The sequence below is a fragment of the Bacillus rossius genome, chromosome 3 (genome assembly GCF_032445375.1).
Source record: "Bacillus rossius redtenbacheri isolate Brsri chromosome 3, Brsri_v3, whole genome shotgun sequence".
Classification (NCBI taxonomy): Eukaryota; Metazoa; Arthropoda; class Insecta; order Phasmatodea; family Bacillidae; genus Bacillus; species Bacillus rossius.
In genome coordinates this window covers 87,747,574-87,763,887 of record NC_086332.1, presented here as the reverse complement: position 1 = coordinate 87,763,887, position 16,314 = coordinate 87,747,574, and the positions used below count along the sequence as shown (strand labels likewise).

The following is a 16,314-nucleotide window of genomic DNA, read 5'->3' as shown; positions in this document are numbered from 1 at the left end:
TTGCCCCAGCTGGTCCGACTGCACGGGGAGCGACTGCCGCCTGCCGAGCAGCAGTGCTGGAGCAGGGAGGGACCGGCTCGTATCTGAGCCCCCTTCTCACCGCCAAGAATGAAATTGAAACAATAAGTTTTGATTAGTTGTGGGGCCGCGCGCCCCGCGGGTTGCTGGTGTCTTTGTTCCGCCGCTAGGTGGAGTTCCGGACCCGAGACAAAGAGGTTCTCACGCCACGTGTCTCTACTTTCCTCTGTCCCGGGCAACATGATCTGGACGTGTGTTGTTACTATACCGCGTGCTTGATTTCACACACGCCATTGCAGTCTTGCGCTGTTTGCCATGGGGAAAAATTCGTAAATGCAAAATAAGAAATTAAAATTGAAACATAAACCCCAGAAGAAACAAGCCTAAATCAGCTGATGTCAAACAGATAAACCCAACGATGAACCTTAACAGGTATTATGGACAACACATCGAAGACAGCACGGACGAACTCATTCAAACTTAAATGTCAGACAGCACCAGAATTCCGTGGAAGGAATCTAGTAATGAAAAAAAGAACAGCACAGACGAACACATTGGGCTAGCGACGACGAGAAAGATTAAACAATAACAGTAAATGCGCAGGCGCACAACAAACCCTGGACAACGCATCAAATATCCGAACACAGCGATGGAGATAAACATATTATATTATGAACAACACGACGACGACAACGCCGACGAACACAGTAGGTTCCCTATGACAAAACCGTTGCGACGTTTCTTGTGATGTCTGATATTTAAGTTTAAATGTGTGTGTCTGTACTGTCGTCGTTGTGTGGTCCATAATACCTAACCTGGGACCCCCCCCCCCCCCCCCCCCCCCCGCCACACGCACACACTCTTAGATTAACTTAGGCTAGGGTAAAAAAACCTGTTTAGGTTCATCGTTGGATTTATCAGTTTGACAACAGCAGATTTCATTTGTATTTATTATTTTGCATTTATGAATTTTTCCCATGCCAAACCTTGTAAAACTGCAATGGCGTAAGTCCAAGAAATTGTATAAACTTCAAATATCCCATTGCATGAATTATTTAAAGAACGTATCGCATGCTTGTTACATCAAAGGACCGGACCTAAATCAGCGTCGTATATGCACAATATTCAATCAGCAGTAATCACAAAATAAGATTACACGTCATACAGTTTGGTGTGAAATTATGTCATTTGAATTTTATTTATTCTTTGCATCCATTATGGAACCGTACCGCGGCCGAGCGTTTTGATCTCTTTGGATGCCTGTGCTATGGACTATTAGTTAAATTGCAGTTTAACCTTTTTGGGCGGTACAGCAATATAAGTCAAAACTTTATGTGGATTACTATATGTTATTACTGAGTTCTAAATTCTGTTTATTTTGTGATGATTTTGGCATACATGGCAATTTGACGATGTGCAAATTATCTCCAGGTAGATGCTCATAAAGGCATGCGATTTTAAGTGTATTTGAAGTTTTTGAATTTTGTTGCTATGGTGGAAATTTTTGTAATTTTACGAGGAAAGAGACGGAGATTAAGAGAGAGACTGAAGTGAGGCTATGACTTGTTAGCGTCCAATTACGACGGGACCTGTTTTAAAGCTGTTGCGTATTTATTCCCTCGTACGGCGATTTCGCTTGCCATTTGTTTAGGCCCGCCTGAGTTTCAGTTGCAGGAGAGAAAATTGTCTCCAGTAACACTTTGGTTTAGACGGGTTCGTTAAGCATAAACTCAGTGGGTTAGACATTGTTTGTGTTACTGAGGTCATCTTCAGTTTGTTGATTAGTTCAAAATTACTGACGCCGAACGAATGTTACGTATTTCGGCCCCTATTTTTGCACTAGATACATCATTAATCGATAGCAGAGTCCAAAGAATAATGTTACTTACAATTTTTGGTGCAAATTAACCGTCATTAACATATTATTGCCCTTCAGTAAAGGTACGTCAGGCGTTAGAAAACCCAGAGGTTCGAAGTGTCTAGATGATCAGGCACTATTTTAATTTGAGTTAGCAGTCAGAAAAAAATTAATACAAACATTTAAATCGTGGGATTTAAAAAATTTAGTGTAAAATTTAAATAAATGATTTTAATTGACGTGACAACGTCTAATAAATCGATGAACGCCGGCTGCACGCACGAAAAAGTGTCCCGTTACGCACACTGTTCCGTTACGCTGTTTCCCGTTACGCACATTGTTCCGTTACGCTGTGTCCCGTTACGCACATTGTCCCGTTACGTTGTGTCCCGTTACGCACAGTTTTCCGTTACGCTGTGTCCCGTAACGCTCATTGTACTCTTGCGCCGCATCTATCTCTCTTCCACTCGATTGGCCTATGCGTCCGAGAAGAAGAAAGACAGCGGCAGCAAACAACTTACATCTACACGTGAACTGTTTCGTCGACTGTTTATAAAGTGAAGTGAAAAGTTAATGTGGTTTTCATTGCTTATTACAACAAAAATCTCGGCAATAAAGGTAAATTATTCTTGCATTTTAAAAATCTGATTACTATTATAATTTCACGTATTAATTCTTTTATTATTATTAAAAGTAGCATCTGTCGGCGAGTGCAGTAATAATAGGTTATTTTAGATATTTGATTACAGTTTATTAATATGTAAACTTGTTCATAATTATATTTAAACGTAAATTTAATGTGGTTTTCATTGCTTATTACAACAAAAATTTCGGCAATAAAGGTTAATTATTCTTGCATTTTAAAAATCTGATTACTAGTATAATTTCAAGTATTTATTCTTTTATTATTAAAAAGGTAGCATCTGTCGGCGAGTGCAATAATAATAGGTTATGTTACAATTGACTAAAAAATTATGGTTATTCATTTAATTGATGATATATATTTGATTACAGTTTATTTATATGAAAACTTGTTCATAATTATATTTAAACTTTATAGCTAAACGCCAGTTTTTAAAATTAATTACAAGTCATCTACACGTGAACTGTTTCGTCGACTGTTTATAAAGAGAAGTGAAAAGTTAATGTGGTTTTCATTGCTTATTACAACAGCAATTTCGGCAATAAATGCTAATTATTCTTGCATTTTAAAAATCTCATTAGGTACTAGTATAATTTCAAGTATTTATTATTTATTATTAAATTAAAATCATCCAATTTTATTCATAAAAGTATGCAATCATTTCATCAATGTTTTGTTATGACGTTGTCACGTTAAACTATCGTCCGTAAACCAACTTTACAGACAACCAATTTTTTTTATTTCCTCTTCTTCTAGATAATGTTGTTATTCGTGACCAACATATAATTTTCACCATCTTCTCTAAGCTCATTGTATGATACATATGCACAGAAACGAGAAGACCGTAATAAAATTTTTAACGTTAAAGTTATGTAACACGTTTTAATTGAATTACAAATTTATATTTTATTTGCTGTATTTTTTTTACATTTAAGATGTATGTGTTTTCAATGTAAATAAAATTCACGATTGTTTCATGTTGCTTAAATAAGTTCAGCATTACATTAAATATAAATAAAATAAAAATTTGCACAAAAATAAATTTAGTTTGTTGTATCTAAAACAAATTTATGATTTTTGTTATTCTGAATAAAAATCAAATCTTTTTTTCCAATAATGATTTTTTTTTCAGTTAAAAAAGATATTCAATTTTCTTAGTTTTGTATTAATTATTTTGATAAACGTTAATTTAATGATTTTATTATCCCACCAGCTAAATTGCCCTTTACTTTTATCATTTCAAAGTCATGTTGATTTAACTAGTAATATTTTAGCTTATATTTCTGTAAATAGGTAAACGTAAAAATATTATTAATAGTGTTGATATACACTTGGAACAAGAAAATTCCAACACTAGTGTGAGTTTTACATTTAGAGGACAGTTGTATGAATAATTTTATTGGTTGTTCACTAGTGTGTTGCACACTCAACTAATAGCTATATTTTGGTTAAATTCTGACCATTGTGACGGCGTAAACTTTACTAAGCACAACCACAGTTTTAATTTTAAACTTGTAAAATTATCCTTAGGTTACGTGTTTCTTAATTTTTTTATTGTTTGATTTACCTCATATATTATTAAGATTTTTTCCTGCCATTGACTTCTAATCTTTACCAAATTATTGTGAATTTTAATAGTGGATGAAAAATATATGTTGTTAATGGAATGTAAGAAAATATATATATCTATAAAATTAAAATTATAAAGTAATTCTAATCGTTTGAATATACGGTTTTAGTAGATACAATCTTTGGCTTCTGGGTATTTTTTATATTGTAATTAATGTTTTGAGCCGACATAAGAGAAGCAGAAAATAGGCGGTTTGGGACAATTTTCCTTGAAATGGAACTTTTCCCTGAAAAGGGTTGCATTAGGGGTATTTTTTTAAAACATTTATTAGGGCCTAAAAATTATTTTTTGGGGACTTTTGAAGGTCAAGTTCATCCAGATGGCCGACTCCTTACACGAACATCTGATTTTGAGGTCTTTTTTTTTGTGGCTTTAAAGTCCCTTTTCAAGAGTATCGGATATGCTTAGCCCTTTGAGTTGCAGTTCATTCTTTTTGGGTGGTTTTTACTTATTTTTTCTTTGCTTACTAGCATGATGGATCCCACGCCTGTTCCCAAACCGCCTGTTTTCTACCACTCATATGACATATTCTTGTTTCAGATTGCACTAGTAACAAATTATGCCGTTGTCCTCAACTGAAGATATTTGTTTTGTATGTTTCTCCATCGTTCCAACCAAATGGGTCTAATAGTCATACCATAGTCGCAGTCCTCAAATAGATTGCACCGCAATGATCTTATTCCATTAGGAGTGTTATGGAAGTGAATGGCAGTGTTTAACTCGATGTAGAATGATTTGAGCTTTACGTCTCGCCGACATAGAAGTCATTAGAGACGGGCGCGGGGCGGAATTAGCTTAAATAACGATGCAATGCATTGGTTGAAGACTAGTCAGAACCTCGAAAAAGGCTTCTGGCCATAGGTCACAGGAAAGTTCGAGAGGGATATCCTGGTCACTATGAGTGGAAGGTAATGTGCCCATTACTGCAACCGGGCATGTGTATTTATACAACTGTTCACGAGCTATGGACTAGCTGCGGTTGGTCTGTTTTCACCACTGTGAAGTGTTTTTTAATATATGAACGAAAGAATAAGAGAGTGTGTGCATTGGCTTGTTTAAGAAGATATATATAGGTATCCTGTACAGTCAGCTGTGAGTGCCTTGAATTTTATATTTTCTACCAGCGCGCTTGCGTGCGCTGTTGAGACAGTCCTGCATTTTCCGCATAGATAGCGCTACCTGTTATGAGTTTCATATTTCGATCAGAGACTTGGCGTGTTCCAAACGGAATAATTGTTTTAAGTACAGAAACAAACACAGTTTTTAATGGTGTATTTCAACAGTGAGTAATACTAATTATTAATTTATCATTATTGAATGATTAATAATTATTGATGAGCAGCATTTTTAAGGGAGTAATAATTTTTCTAATTCATGTTTTACTCCTTACTATATAATTATGAGTCGAGATTTGAATTGCAAAACAAGTTTCACTTCTATCACGAGTACTGAGTTAACACGCGCTTTTTTTATTTATTTATTTTTTTACAGAAAAACAGGCAATAGTAACCCAAGTAGTCGCGTCACGTCGCGTCAACATCTATGGGATGTCGGAGAAAGCAGTCTCTGTTCTCTGTGCGATTTGGTGTGAGTCAGAGTGGCTAATTGACAAATGTGTGAAATGTATTCAGTGAAATTACCGAGAGATCCCGCTATAGCGCGTGGAGATTGTACAAGTGAGTTTCATTTTTGTTGAATCAAATCGTTTAAACAGCACTGGAATAAAATTTATTCTGTTGCAGATTCCAGTTCTTCCCTTGTCGATTATCATCAGCCGGGGGCAACAGTAAGGTAATTCACTGCTTTCTTAATATAGCAATAAGAATAACTTTACAATACACTGAAATTGATTTTCGCAATCAGCAAAATATAAGAATTTGCTTTAAATGTCAGATTTTTTCAGTCTCTCGCATTTAATCCGCGTTAGTATTGATAGCCGGGTGTTACTGCGGCTTAACTTAAAAAGTGGTAACGGACTGTTCAAGTGACTGATTAAAAAAAAGGGGGGGAGAGAGAGAGTTTGTTGGTGATTACCTATACTAAAATCGTTTTGTAAAACATAACCTTTCTTAAAACATTTTGCTATAGAGTTAACTGAGGTTGAATATCCCCCCCCCCCCCCCCCGAAATTTGACTTTCTGTGTGTATTATTTGCATGATAAAAATACTTTTATTATGTTTACAAAAGGCATGTTTTAGCTGTGTACAAAAATATGTAACTGCCTAAGAATAATATAGATAAGAATAACAGCTAAACCGACTCTCTTCGCTGCCAATTATTTGTTTTGACATCTAGGAATGTATTGAAAGAATGACTTTATTGTTGAAATTGATTTTTTAAAAAAATGCGTGTATATAAAATTTGTGTAAATAAATTTTAACCCTTTTTTTACTTAGTTTGGTGTCTTGAAATGTGAGTTAAGTTTTCCAGGTGTTAAGGATGTACGCCAGTTTATCGATAACTAACTAGGCAGTTGATATTTTACATTGTTCTTCATTGTGTCTGCCATCGTGTAGTTTTTGATGAATTCATAACCATTCCTCGGGCATGAATTACGTTTGATAACAAAGTTAGTTCGTTCTTGAGCGCAGGGAGCCTGAAATTCCTGAGTTTTGCCGGTTTTTTTTCCCCCGTGGGCGTTTCTGCGGCTTCCTGGCTTCGTCTGGAAGTTGCGCGGAGAACTGGCGGGGAAGAAGAAGAATGTTCAGATGTTCAGACGCTGAAGGATTGCGAACTTCCCGCGACGCCATTCGATCTTGTTCCTCGTTTGTAACTGATCCCCGCCGGTCGGGAGGGAAGCGCCCGGGGCGCGGAGGGGGCGAACACATCGGATTAGAGGCGGGGGTAGAATTTATCTGCTTGTGAAGAAAACGCGGCGGAGCAAAAACAATAGGCTGAACACAACACGTGTAGCGGTGGAAGAGAAACTGCGCGTGTCTGTGACAAGCAGCGCACCTGGCGGCCGGTTCGGGAAGGTGTCACAAGTGACGAACGGCGGGTCGAGTTGATAAATATAGAACAACACGAGTAGCGAGACGAATTACTGTGTTGTGTTTTTTGTTTTTGTTTGTACTCTCAACCTGCTCTGTTGTGGCGACGCATTCCGTCTCTGTCTGAGTCTACGTGGCTGGACTGATCGATACGGCGGCTTGGAGGTGCAGAAGTGTAGAAACTGTGTTCGTGTTACACTAACTCCTGCTCGTTTTGTGCGTGCGTAAAAAACGAGTTCATAGTTGCAAAAAAAAGTTCTTACTAATTGCACTACTTTTGTGCCATCAAAATATCATTATATTTACTTTTCTTTACTTCACCTACAAAGTTTCCAAACATGGTGTAAGGAACTGTGAGTATATGTTATGCTGTGACGTGGTTGAAGTAACTTTATACCCCATTGCCATTTCTCAACACCTAAAACATTGCGGGAATTGTGTTTGACCACGCCTGATATGGGTTAATAAGAACATTCGTTTGAAATCAGTATTTTCAAACAGCCTCCACAATTGCAAACACAGCACTGCTCTCAACGTATAGGGTGTCCCACGAACACGGCGCAGCCTTTCAGCTGGACAGAATATATCAACAAATACGGTAAAATTCTTCTCACACTGTTTTAACTTTAAATTCACGAATGCTCATTAGCACATCTACATAACAAGATGAATTCTTAAACTAAACTTTAGTTTTCTTACTAGGCTTTTTAATATTGCCGTTTTTATGCTATTATAACTCTTACTAGTTAAACTGTACCTAATTTTACATTTAAGGGCCTCGCTTACCTGGACTCAAATATGGTGTTCAGAGATTCTGGAAAAACAACGCGATTTCGAAAACTGCTCAAGATATCCGAGTGGGGTCTGTTTACGAAAAAAATATGTAAGAGTTCGCTGGGGGCCGATGAGTTGTTTTGTTTCCTGATTAAGTTTTTAAAAGTGTTAAAATGACTAAAAGGCGTGTTTTCGGAGTAATGTTTAGGCATAAAACAATCGGTACAGATTATTGAAAGCATCTAAGGATCTTGCATAGCACCTATGTATCTACCATATTATGTTACGGTCACAGCTCAAGTTTTATAGTTGTCCTATGCACGACGAGAAGACTGCGCGCCAGTTCCGAGCCTTTCGCTTAGAGGCGACACCGCGCTAGAAATACCAGTGAGCGTCGCTCTTATATCACACATACACCCCTGAAGAGGCGGGCCCCTTGACATACCATGACTTACACATGATTAATTTCCAGAGCACTAGAGTTGCTTCTTTAACAAATAGAACTACGAAGGACGGCTGCAAGATATGAACACGATTAACTTTAAACGTTACCGTCACAATACTTAATTCCATTTACGATTTACACGTCTTACGCCGACCATTTTCCACCACCTACCAGCCTTTACTCGTCGAAAACACCTAATTGAGTTTCCAAGCCAGTGATCATGACATTTATTCTTTGTCTTCAAATTGTTTGAATTTCTAAAGGTCGTGAGGAAAAGGAACTTTCATTCCCGTCCGAACTAAGTACTGATGATGTGTGACATTTATAATCTCGATGAAGTGGCTGTTATGCATAGAAGATCCTTTCCAAGAATTCTAAATTTTGTGCGCACAAAATTTTTCAGTGCTTGAATAGTATTTCTTAACATTTAAAAACTGAACATTGGCAAACAGTAAATATTCACCAATCAGCAGCTTATTCTAATCAGACCTTTCGGCTCTTCAGAAAAAAATTTCGTTCTAAATTACACATTTATAATTACCCTGGCAATTGAAACTGCATTATGCTAATTTGACTCTAGTTGGTTTCCAGGATTAGTTAAGTTGTGTTCCGTCACTCAATAGGCGCGTGAGTAGGTCTCTCGAGAATTACTCTCACCGTTTCATGTGAAAATCTTCATTGTCTTCAACGCGAATGACCGCGGGGAAAAGGATAACACACTGAGAAAATTATTGGAACGTAAATTACCACTTCAGGATGGTCAAATATGGTTAAAACATCAAACATTTTTGGAAGCCAAAGGATAAACATTTGAGAATTATATGTCGTTGATTATGAACAAACTTGGGCACTGCAAAAGAATGTATATCTCTAATAATATATATAAACAAGAGAGAAATACAATCAGTTCTTACAAAAACTACATCGATACTGTTGTATGCAAATCAGTAGAACGTAAACAATTTTACGGAAAACGTTCATTTTCACAAGATGATTCCAAACTCCGTCATGCCAAATCTTGAAGCAACGAGTTGGTTACATGTTGGTTCGAAGCTCAGTAAAATCTTGGACGTGCGTACCCATGTAGCGTAAGCCCTACTACCTGTGATGTTTTCCTCATATCAAGTTGATACTCTATAGGTGCACCCGATTTTAAATGTTTTATCCACTTGATACTGAGTCACGTATATAGTGCAGTAAACTTTAATGTCTGGTTGGAATTGAAACCAATCAACATTTAGTTTGCGAATGTGATTGGCGTTTACAGACTTCATCAACGAAGGAACGTCGATAGAAAAAGCCAATGAACATCTTGGCAGTTCTCGAGAACGTATAGGCTGTGAAGGCTATCCTGTAATGGTAAAACATTCCTATAAACGGTTAGGATCTCTAAATGTAACATATAGAGAGATGGTTTCGAATCCGGTCCATCTAACCTGAACTCGGTTTCTCGACACCAAACGAGGCAAATACCCACTGCAGGCCATGGTCGACTCATTTTCCGACATCCGTGCTGTGAAGAATAAATACAGTATGTCCATAAAAAATGTCCCATTTATAAATGTTAATGGTATTAATTGTAAGCGTTCTCAAGTATTGGTTCAAGGTCACAATTAAAGAATAATTCAAACCGTTTCAGATAAGCACATGCGCGAGTACTGCTTGGTTGTTTTCTTGCTTGCAGCGCTACCTACGCAAAATGGCGACTCCTGAGCGTAAAGCGTTTTCTGTTCTACGATTTTCTAAAAGTGAATCTATAGTTTCAGTCCTCCCCAAAGGAATCTCTTTGTAAGATAATGGTTGAACCGTTGAAGTCCCTGACCGTTGGATTGGTCATAATGATCGAGACGACAAAGCTCAATTTCGCTGGCCTCCACGTTCACCGGACATAATGCCATGCGATTTTTTCCTTTGAGGCTTTATAAAGTATCGTCTTTACGTACAAGGGGCCCCCCCCCCCCAACATACTGATTTTCTAGAGTTGAGACGCAGAATTTAAGATCCTATTACTTCCATTACTCCGGAATTGTTAATCAAAGTGTGGGAAGAATTGAACCTTAGGTTGGATGTATTCTAACTAAAAATGCACATATTGGACATTTGTAAGGAAAACTAGGTTAGTTTGCCTTCAATTTGATGTATGATTGGTTGTAAGTAGTCTAAATTAAACTGTTATGATATACCATCCAAAACTTGAATATTCGTTTATGGACATCCTGCACTTACATCCACGTGGAAGAAGGAACGAATGGATAATTTTCTAACGCATCTTGAATGAAGTTGCCTGGGACTACTTATGAGCTAGCGACGAAGCGGGCGTGTTTGTTTGGTTCCCCGCCTGTTTTCTTCGTGGAAGCGCCACGCACCCGAATTGTGCGCGCGCGATCCTTTTCAACCACTTCCGGTCGCCGCTTGTTATTCTGGCCTCGTGAAAGACGCGTGTGTTGTGTGTAGCTCTCAGCATGGGCTGAAAGGGTTGCCGCTAGGGGGTGCGGCAATGACGGGAAGTTGTGTTGTGCGAAGGAGAGCAGAGAGAGAGAGAGAGAGAGAGAGAGAGAGACAGAGAGAGAGAGAGAGAGAGAAGGGCCAGGCACGTGTAGACGTCTAATCATTTTATTCGCAAATTCTTCACGTGCTACGTGTCCGCTGGACTCGGTAACACTATTGGCAGGGAGAGGGGAGGGCTGAGGCCTGGTTTGGCATTCCGCCCGACGACTGTCGGGCTACCGGCCGAGTCTTTGGCGCCGTAATTATGCGCGACGCGGTGTGTGTCCGGAATGTGAATCCTCGCTTTACAACCTCCCCTTTCGTTCCTGCACAGCCTCGCACTCCCGTGCTACTACCCGAGTAGCGGACATCGGCCGAGGATGGTTGGCAGTTTTACTGCCATGCCGTTTCTTTATGGGAGCCCTACTCGTCCAGAAATGGGGCTACGTTAGTCTGGCATTTCTTTTATTGTTTTTTGTTGGCATCAAGCAAGAGTTGACAAAAAGTGTTAGTAGGCCAACCTGCATATTTATGAAATTAATGGGTCATTGCTTAAATACTTCATATTTTGGTCTGAAAAAATTTTTTCACGTTTTTCAGATAATCTTTGAAAATTACTTCCTATGATTGTATTAATTTTAATTCTATTATTACGCGCGTTTTACTTTCTAACGTTGTTCTGTGTACTTTGATAAGCGTATGTATGTTATTTTGTTTTAAAAACTACTTAAATGTTTCATTTATTAATTTTATATGATTTTACTGTATTATATTTAATTTAACAATATTAGTGGTGAAATATTTCTTTTCGTGAAGCCAGTACAATTTACGTTTCTCTGGTAAATTCGGTTGAATTAACTAACAAAAGATTTTGAAATTTAATGTTATTTTAGGAAACTTGAATATATTTTAATTTGATTTTATAAACACATATCGTTAGTCTAGTCCTTGTTTATAATAATGCGAAGCGAACTAGTTTGTACGATGAAAATGCAATTCATTAATTACTTGATTAATTAAAATGGAGGGAGTTTGCTATGGTGATTTTTATGAACCCGTGTAGGTGAAAATAATCCATAATAATAAAGCAGAAACTCCGATCCTTTAATGCTTTACTTACTTCGCATACAAGCTTGTAATTCTATCACCTTACCGGTCTCTAAGAAATACTGTTGACAAACAGAGATGAAAAACTAATTACCATAACAAGCGATTATAACTTTATAAAAATTCGAAAGACATCTACAAAAATATTTGTAAATGTTTAGATTGAGTCACAGACAAATATTATAACAAGTATGTCTAAGAGGAAACTGCCTCTTTTGCTTGATGAACATTAATTTTCAAAACAGTGATGTGACTTGGTAATGGGAGTTACAATAATGAAAATGACTTCCCACATCAAACTCGTTTAAGACAATTACTCAATTTATAATTCTCTCCAAAATATACCAGAGAAAAATGTTATACACGCTGGAAACTTATGACGAGGCAGCGTCTGAAAATATTACACAATGTTGTCCAAGTGCCTCTTCAAACAAAATATATATGTACACAAATTAATTTTACAAATTTTTGTAATCATTAATCCCCCTTTGAAGCTATGGGTTTTCGAAGGTTGTCACTCGTCCTGTAGTAGACGTCCAATCCTGGGTATGCGGCGAGTCGTTTTCCTGCGTCTACTCGCCCGCCGAGTAGCACTCGCATTCCCTCACAGCGCTCGACTCTGACTTAGTTGGCGGGAACAGCTAGCGGGAGCTTCACTATCAACCCCATGTCTACATGATCCAAGGCACCCAACGAGTCCACTGCACGATTCAACACAAAACTCGTTGATCGTTAGTTACTGTCGAAGTTTCGTGCTGCTGTCTCTAGCCTGCCTGCCTTGTAGCCAGCTCGTCGCCGCTTTTGAAGTACTTGTCTCCCATCTGCACCAACACTCTTGGCTTACTCGTTTTATCATTACTCGCTCGACTAGTAAAAAGTGTCACGTCGTCGGCGAGTCTTTAAAAGTACCAGGTGCTATTCTGACCACCTAACTGCACCCAAAACCGATGAGCGAGTTTTCGCAACTTACTCGCTCAGCGAGTGCCAACTCACCAGAGCGGGTTGAGTAAATCAGTCCACGAGCAAGTTACCTTCGACGCACACTGCAGCACTCACTCTCCGATGGCAGTCACTTCCTTCCTCGTGGCCGCTGGTGCTAAGTCCGAACTCATTGATGGGTAAACTCTTTCAGCCCGATCTGCGGCTATGTCCAACACCGGGCATCGGCGTGGATTCCGGCAGCATGGCGGCGCGCACGACCACGGCGGTCAGGCGGCGGCGTGATGTTCTTCTGTTCTCCCGTTGCCCTGCTGTTCTCGCACCTCTACTTGCTGTGGGCCCGCGGAGGAGGATATATTTCCAGCAGCTCGGCATCCAGAACGAACACAACGAGCACAAGTAGGCCTATAGCTCCTCGCCCAGAGTTGGGTGGATGGGTCACGAACAGTCTCACCGCGGGAACTGCTTTCTGGTCACATGACCCGGTCACAGAATCTCTTCCTCTGGTAGTTGCAACTGGAAATGCTTCCATGTATGGCGAGTGGTAAGCACTCAGGGGTTAACGTGATACAAAGTCGGCAAGCACGGAAAAACGTTGCGGGCGGAAAAAATTACACCCACAGCAAATATTAAACATGGATACAGGCCATGTAGACTAAAAAACCTACAAAAATAATTCAGTTTTCATGTTAAGCGACAATTTGTGTGTGGTAATTAATGGTTTATGAAAGAAGTAAAGTTCTTTACGTATGCCTTTTTGTGATCGTCCGGGTATATTTGTTGTGTTAACAATTAAATTACAAATTTTGTAAGTCAAAATATTTTATTTTCACGCGTGCATTGCTTATGTCCAAATTCGATGACGAATTGTGTTTATTCCATATAATTTACATAAACGATTGGAGTGTATTAACAAGATATAATGCAGTTGTAAGTAGCGCACTTTCAATTTTTATTCGAAACTTTACCCGTACAATTTCCATATACAAATAAATGCGTACACGCATATATACACATATATGCAAATAACAATATATATGCATATTAACATAAATACACTTTTACATATTAATGTTATGCATATATGTTTATACACATATATACATATATTTATGCTTTGGAAGCATTTCAAGAATAGTATATTCCCGTTTTTATGCATTGTAAAATTTTTTATGTTTGAAAATAGATGACCACTTTAATTGGTAACTTTTAGTTTTACACCTTCAATTAGCCCATAGAATGTACTTAAGCCATGCGGCTTAAGAATCTACAACGGGCTGAAAGTAGGTACGAGGCAAGGGTTCTGAAATTTTAATTTAAACGCAACTAGCCGTCGTCGGTCGAGCCCGGCCGGTTGTTTTGCAAGAGGCCGGCCTGATTTTCGCCGCGAGCTTGTTTTGCGAGGCCTGTCCCGCGAAAAGCGGAAACAGAAAACAAAAGAGTAAATAATGAATAGAGCCGACACCTCCCCCTTCCACCCAGCGAATCCAGACACCGCTCAGCGTTTGAACAGAGCACGCGCATGGCTAACCAGCCAGCTTTGTCCTTTTTTTTTTTTTTACTACTAACAAGGTTTTCACAAACCATATTGTTTGCCGGCGAAAATTGGGTACATGCCTTTTAATAACCTCGTCATCTGGCCGGTTGGGGGGGGGGGGGGGAGGCGGAAAAGTGTGGAATGGGAAAAGGGGTAGGCTACAAAGCCATGAAAAAGGTAGGCAGAAAAAAGATTTCCTTCATTTTGTCACCTTGTTTGCTTCGATTCAAAAGTGTAATTTGCATTGATAGAGGTAAACTGAGCATCCATTAAACTATACAATGCATTAAGTTGTTTTTAATTATTGCTTATCATTGCCACTTGATATGACAATTGTATGCTTTGGGAAGAGGGAAGGGGACGTTACTCTTTAAATATTACAACATAACGCCAACCTAACAAAAGGATCTCGCCAGCGGTGTCGAAGCCAGGATCGTTCGCCGCAAGTTTGTAATCATGACCAATGTGCCATGGACCGACTCACAAATGCACTTTAAATTTTTTTGAATGCCTAGTACACACTAATATCAACATAAGAATGAGCAATAGTCAACAAATATTTCCATTTTGAGCGAAAGGTAGTGGACGATTCACATGTATCGGGTTTAAGTAATTGTTATTTTAGGTTATACATGCAATTTTGTGTACAAAATGTCCATGCTTAGGTGCTCATTTCAAATACTAACTTTTATGCGATAAATTGCAGGATAAGTTTAACTCAAAGTAATTTTAAAAATCTCACTTAAATTTAGGAAATTTTATTAACATAAACACAGTGGCAGTAAAATAAATATGACTTGAACTGTTATAAATGTGAAAGCAGGGATTACTTTATTATCTCTTACTATTAACAGTAGTTGGTTTCTTTTGTATGACAAATATTGTGAAACTGAGCCATATTTACATCGCTGAAGCTATTATCGAAATCCTTGTCGCTGACGAGAACATGGGAAATATTTGATAAGCCATAGGTACATTGAAAGAATAAAATTAATCGGCGAATGAGTTTACGCTTGTGTAATGATTTTTTAAATGAAAATGGTTCTTTTTACTGCATTTTATCTTTAATTGCTAAAAATAGCCTTCAAAATATACTATATTATTCGTTCGACTTGCATCACGTATTTTTTTGTTAGTTTATAGATTGCTGGCGCTTAAGAATTCGCAATAAAGCACACTCGTTCTGAAAGCGAGTGGTCAGCCCCCTGTGGTGGCGTGAACTCCGCGTGACCCAGTGAACTTAGCCCAGCGGGAGCGCCGTGTACGGCTTCTCATTGGCGCAGCGGAAATGCCTGGGTGTCGCTGGCTGGCGGATGTCTTCGCGCCGTGTTGCTACAGCTGCTCGGTGTTTGCGCCTCGCGGTCCTGCGAACCCTCCAGCGTGCAAGCAGGACAGCCTGCCAGGCCTCCTCCCCGCTGCAGCACACGGCGCTTTGTCCGAGCCTCGTGTCCTCGCCATGGGTTATGGTAACGAACCAGTCCACCATTGCCCTGACACGATACAGACTGCTCCAGACCGTGGGTGGGTCCAGTGTTTACCCACTGATGGTGTACTCGGTTTTGGGCATCCCTGAATTAATTGACTATTTTATTTCACTGCTAGGCCAAGTTAATAAAGATCTCAGGTTTTCGCGCCCATTGTCTGGAGTTGCTTGGTTTCTGGTTTCTGGGACGTATCTCTGACTTTTCGGTCGACGTTGCAGTCGCCATTATCAGGGAGCAGTTACCAGTTATTGCAAGTTATCCTGCCTTTTAATACTCTCGCCTGATAGGAATGTTTCCCGATTGGCTGCAGTTGTGGGCAAATAAGAACCTTTTTTTATTTCTGATTGGCCTGCTGGTCTGGTAAATCGGAGTTGGGCTTCTGTGATTGGCTGGGAGTGCTG

The 16,314-nt window shown here is 38.9% G+C and overlaps 1 long non-coding RNA gene across 1 annotated transcript in view; it reads left to right on the top strand.

Moving 5' to 3' along the window:
* LOC134531477 (uncharacterized) overlaps positions 1-16,314 on the top strand; it is a 483,907-nt gene that overhangs the window by 283,173 nt on the left and 184,420 nt on the right. The window contains exon 2 of the long non-coding RNA XR_010075003.1: positions 5,892-5,940. This is a non-coding gene — a long non-coding RNA (uncharacterized LOC134531477). The remainder of the gene's footprint in view (positions 1-5,891; positions 5,941-16,314) is intronic.